Here is a 6,203-nt window from a genome sequence, read left to right as displayed (position 1 = left end):
GAACCATAGAGTCTATGTTTCTTTGGGTCTGGCTCACTTCACTTAGTATGATGTTTTTCCAAGTCCTTCCATTTCCTTATGAATGGGGCAATGTCATTCTTTCTGACAGAGGCAGATACTCTGAAAACATTACAAGAAGGAATAGGAGAAATACTTGGGGCTTCTTGGCACAGGACGAAAGTTTCTTAATAAAGATCCAGAAACACAACAAATCAAAGAAAAGTTGGGAAAATGGGATTGCATCAAAATGCAGAGCATGTGCATGGTAAGGGACATAGCTTGCAAGATAAATAGAAAGCCCACAGACTGGGAGAAGAGCTTTACCGGCCATACAACAGACAAAGGCCTCATATCTAAGCTATATGTAGAACACATATGATCTTCTAAGTTAAACATTGTTTTACAATGTGGAATGGTTTACTAAGTATCCAAGGGAAGAAAGTGGTGCTTTTGAGGACTTACCAAGTCATGAAAACATTCCACTGTGCTAGACAGTCTTCACTTTTGAAGATGAGATTAAAATTCCATGGCTCTCCGTTGGGAATGTGGCTTAGCAGTACAGTGCTCACCTAGCATGTATGAAGCCCTAGGCTCAATTCCTCAGTACCATATAAATAGGAAAAGGGTGAAAGTGGCGTTGTGGCTCAAGTGGTAGAATGGAAACTGTGAGCAAAAGCAGCTCAGGGACAATACCTAGGCTTGAGTTCAAGCCCTAGGACTGGCAAAAAAAAAATAAAAAAAATCCCATGGCTCTAAAAGGTCACCCCTGCCCTAGCATTGTCTTCTACCCATTGCCTATCCACATCTTTCTCAGCCATACTGAACTGCTTTCAAGGAATGCTTCTACTGGCAACTCCATCACAGCACTTGCTATGAAAACTACTATAACTAGCTTACAAGACTGCACCTTCTCTTAGCGTCCAAAGTTAAAAAAAAAAAAAAAAGGAGGGACTCTATAGTTTAATTCCTATCCTAGCTCAGGACCTAGCATATAGTATTTGAAAACTATCTATGTAATCGATGAAAGAAAAATTACAAAAATGTTGCATTACAACCCCTTAGTTTGTTTTTCCTATTTCCTAGGCTAGTCTCTTATCTTTTCCCAAACTCACATCAGAATCCATACAATGAGAATTTTTCAGCTCCTCTAAACTGACCCAAAAACTCTGGTCAATAAGTAGAAGAGTATAAATCACAGATAGAATAATTGTCAGCTCAAGTCTGGATTTACAGGCAAAACCAGGTAGAAGAATTTGCAGACATTTGATATGTATCTGAAGGATGCAAACAGGTCATAGCCTTTGGCAATGTACATGTTTCACCTTGAAACACATCTTTTAGTATCAAGGTTGGGAAATAAGGGAATTCCCATGTATCTACAATTGATCAAAACTTGTAGGGAATTTGGCTAAGATTAAAAGGAACTCCAAAAATCTTGAAAGCCTGTCAAGGAGATTAGTGACTACAAAAAGTAAATATTGAAGTTAGCTCTAAGACATGAATTAAGCTTTAAAGACAAAAGAAAACAGTCACTAAGTTACATGTTGAATCATTTGTTGAATACAGAGTCAAGTAACACTATCAAAAGAAAAGAATAAGCAAGAACACTTAGCACTGAGACAGGGAACAACTATTCTGAAGACAAAGGAGATCAAAATCTGTTGAAAGTGTTAGCATAGTCAAGTAGTACACTCTTAACAGGAGTAAAGTGACAGGAAAAATCAATTGGTTTCAGATTAAACAGCCATTTGTGTGAGGTTTGGTGGGGGGTGGGGGAGTCGAGTTCCCATCTGGTTACTTCAGGTAGTAATTGTGCATTTGCAGGGTAAATGAAGGCATCATGATTCAGGAGTCCAGGTAAGTCTGCCATAATCTGAGACAAGCACAGACCTCTAATGATCCATAACATAGCCTGCATCCGCCTCTGCCTTTGTCTCTAACAGTTTGGGTGAGGTTCTCTTGTTTCTTCCTTTTTCTCCAGCATTAATAATCCTTCTCTCTTTTATGATTTTGTTTCTGGATCTCTGCCATCCTAACATCTCTGCCTATTGACACTTTATCCTAAACTCAGTTTGGTTTGTGGTAAGAGAGTCTCTGACTAGTCTGTAAGTTTTGCCTTCTAAGACAGAGCACCTCTACTGGGAAAAGTTCTCACACTGACCCATTCCACCCATATATCAGCTGGCTGCTTTAGAGCCAGTCACCAACCACTGACCTGTTTACAGACCGACTAAGACACAGCCCAGAAAGGTTTGGTGACCATGCAGAACAAGCTCATTTTGGGAAACAGTTGAGAGTGTGACAAGTGCTGTGGGGTTCAGATCCATCCAACCTAGAAACCTAGGTCTCTCAGACCCAGAGTGTGACAAGCGCTGTGGGGTTCAGATCCATCCAACCTAGAAACCTAGGTCTCTCAGACTATGGACTTGTTTGTTTCACCGAAACTAAATGATGTATAACACAAAGTTAGAAAAGGAAAAGGTAAAGGCGGCATCATGTATATAGGTAGGACAGAATCCTGAGCACTAGGGGACAGTTGGCCTCAGAGGGCAACATCTCTTCCACCCAAGTGAAACAGGGACATTTGGAGAATCCATTATGCCTAACCATTTCCATCATTTCATATTTCAGTGAAGAATACCAACAGTTACAGGTTGAAGGAGATTAGGAACTTGAGCATGATAAGGTTTGGAAGAGCCATTCTATGAACACAGAAATGAAGCTGGGACTAATAAAAACATAAAATAAACAAAAAATAGCCATTATCAAATAAGATACTCAGGATGCAGTTCTACCTGGGTATGATTGATGGGAAGTTATGCTATCTAGAAACTGAAGTAGAAGAGTGAGCAGACAGCATGAAGGTGAGCTGAGAGCTGGCCACAGATGAAAGCACACTAGGGTATTGCTGGTAAGAGTAGCCACATGGGGTATATCTAATAATGAGGAGAAATGGATGGAATATGCATCTGAGAACGTAGCCAATGTTCATAATTGGATATAATATGTAGGAGGCTTCTCTCACATTTTATAGTGTTTCTTTAGGAAGAAAAAAATTTAATGACTTTTTTTTCTTATTTATTTTCAACGTGATGTACAGAGAGGTTACAGTTTCATACATTAGGCCTTGGGTACATTTCTTGTACTGTCTGTTACTGCCTCCCTCATTCCCCCCTCCCCTCTCCCCCTCTTCCTCTCCTCCCATGAGTTACTCAGTTGGTTTACACCAAATGGTTTTGCAAGTATTGCTTTTGGAGTCGTTTGTCTTTTTTTCCTTTGTCTCTCGATTTTGATATTCCCTTTCACTTCCTTAGTTCTAATACCAGTATATACAGTTTCCAGTGTACTCAGATAAGGTACAGTGATAGTGCGGGTACAATCACAGGAAGGGGATAAAAGAGGATCATCAACAATAGAAGCTACAGTTTCACATGGCATGTTGAAAGTGATTACAACAATGATGTAACAGTCGTTTCCCTAACCTGGAGCTCATTTCGCTTAGCATCATCTTATGCATTCATAAGAGCATAGCTATTAGGCTCTTGTTATCCTCTGCTGTGACTAGCCTAAACCTGTGCTAATTATTCCCTATGAGGGAGACCATAGAGTCCATGTTTCTTTGGGTCTGGCTCACTTCACTTAGTATAATTTTTTCCAAGTCCTTCCACTTCCTTATGAATGGGGCAACGTCATTCTTTCTGAAAGAGACACAAAATTCCACTGTGTATATGTACCACATTTTCCTGATCCATTCATCTACTGAGGGGCATCTGGGTTGGTTCCATATTGGAGGGGATGTGGCCAAAAGGGAACCCTACTTCATTGTTGATGGGAATGTAAACTGGTTCAGCCACTCTGGAAAGTGGTATGGAGATTCCTCAGAAGGCTAAACATAGAGCTCCCCTAAGACCCAGCAGCCTCACTTTTGGGCATCTACCCAAAAGACTACAAACAAGAACACACTAAAGCCACCAGCACAACAATGTTCATCGCAGCACAATTTGTCATAGCTAAACTATGGAACCAACCCAGATGCCCCTCAGTAGACGAATTGGTCAGGAAAATGTGTTAAATATACATAATGGAATTTTATGCCTCTATCAGAAAGAATATTTTCCTGTTCATAAGGAACTAACTGGAAGGACTTGGAAAAAATTATACTTTTTTTTTTTTTTTGCCAGTCCTGGGCCTTGAACTTGGGCCTGAGCACTGTCCCTGGCTTTATTTTGCTCAAGGCTAGCACTCTACAGCTTGAGCCACAGCACCACTTCTGGCCATTTTCTACATATGTGGTGCTAAGGAATCAAACTCAGGGCTTCATGTATATGAGGCAAGTGCTCTTGCCACTAGGCCATATTCCCAGCCCCTTAAATGACTTTTTATAAAAAGATTTTTCATGTATGATTATTTATATGGAACATGAGTCCTAATTGGTAGAGAGGCATTTGATCGTACATAACATGGTTCAGCTTGAAAATGTTAATTGTCCTAGACACTACTCATTTTTCTCGAGCAAGGGAAAGAGAGCCAATCTTTCTGCACAGCCATCACTTATTAGTACGTATGCTAGATTTTACCCATGTCCTTATTAATCCTCCTAATAGCCATGTAAGACAAATATTTTCAGTAACCTACAGCTGAGAAAACTAAAGCCCACAGATGTCAGTTTGCTAAAGATTGTAAAACAAATGATACCAAAGCACACGTTCAACAGGCCACACTTACAGAGCTAAATAGGTGATTTCAAGATGAATGTAGACTTTCACCTATTACCACAGTTTATTAGTTTATATGTGATCTCACCACAAACCTGGGCAGATAATTTATAAATACTGTTCTCTCCAGAATATTTAACTATGATATGATTACTGAAGAGTGCAAATGTTTGCCTAAATATACTATTGAGTATGCAATGGGAATAAAAAGAATTGGGGATCAATTTCTGACTAGGTATGTAACCTCAGGTAAGCCTTTTAACCCCTTCTGTGGCCTGTTTTTTTTAATTATTATTTTTTAAATCTGGTACTGTAAGGGCCTTGGATGTGTTGATGTAATTCATTTACTTGTCTAGGAAATACGTACATTTAAACTCTTCTATGCATCAGGGTGGCCCAAAACATGGGGACTGAAAATAGGAATAGGAACTCTCAAGGTGGTGAAGGTCCAAATGTTGGCCAATTTCCCAAACCATTTGGGAATACTGCTTTGAAAGTATATCCAGCAAGGAATGAGGAGCTAGAAACAGGACTAATAATTGCCTGTGCCCATGGGTAAATCTCCCAAAGTTCAGACATTTCTGGTTTGTCACACGGGTGAAGGTTCCTGGAGAAATAACGGAAACTAAGTGTTCTTTTTCCCATCCCTTGTCCTAGGCACTTCTTCTATTGGTGTCCTTGAAAATACACTTTTCAGGGGAGCCAAGAAGAAAGTGGTTGATCCATTTTCTAAGAAAGATTGGTATGATGTGAAAGCACCGGCCATGTTCAATATAAGGAATATTGGGAAAACACTAGTCACGAGGATTCAAGGAACCAAAATCACATCTGATGGCCTCAAGGGTCGGGTGTTTGAAGTGAGCCTTGCTGATCTGCAGAATGATGAAGTCGCATTCACAAAGTTCAAGCTCATTACTGAGGATGTTCAGGGCAAGAACTGTCTGACCAACTTCCATGGCATGGATCTCACCCGAGACAAAATGTGCTCCATGGTCAAAAAGTGGCAGACCATGACTGAAGCTCATGTTGATGTCAAGACTACAGATGGTTATTTGCTTCGTCTGTTCTGTGTTGGTTTTACTAAAAAACGCAACAATCAAATCCGCAAGACCTCCTATGGTCAGCATCAGCAGGTGCGCTAGATCCGGAAGAAGATGGAGATCATGACCAGAGAGGTGCAGACAAATGACTTGAAAGAAGTAGTTAATAAATTGATTCCAGACAGCATTGGCAAAGACATAGAAAAGGCCTGCCAGTCTATTTATCCACTGCATGATGTCTTCGTTAGAAAAGTAAAAATGCTGAAGAAGCCCAAGTTTGAATTGGGAAAACTGATGGAGCTTCATGGTGAAGGTGGTAGTTCTGGAAAATCTACTGGGGATGAGACTGGTGCTAAAGTCGAGCGAGCTGATGGATATGAACCACCAGTCCAAGAATCTGTTTAAAATTCAAAGTTTTAATAGTGACAAATAAAAGGCCTATTTGTGA

The 6,203-nt window shown here is 40.1% G+C and overlaps 1 pseudogene across 1 annotated transcript; it reads left to right on the top strand.

The window, feature by feature from the left end:
• The first annotated feature begins 5,410 nt into the window (after window positions 1-5,410).
• On the top strand, window positions 5,411-6,203 carry LOC125345818 (annotated as a pseudogene). Its single transcript, XR_007209799.1, has one exon. The product of XR_007209799.1 is annotated as a 40S ribosomal protein S3a-like (transcript).

This window comes from Perognathus longimembris, chromosome 2, assembly GCF_023159225.1.
Source record: "Perognathus longimembris pacificus isolate PPM17 chromosome 2, ASM2315922v1, whole genome shotgun sequence".
NCBI lineage: Eukaryota > Metazoa > Chordata > Mammalia > Rodentia > Heteromyidae > Perognathus > Perognathus longimembris.
Note: the sequence above shows the minus strand (reverse complement) of the source record. Positions and strands in the feature narration are given on the sequence as shown.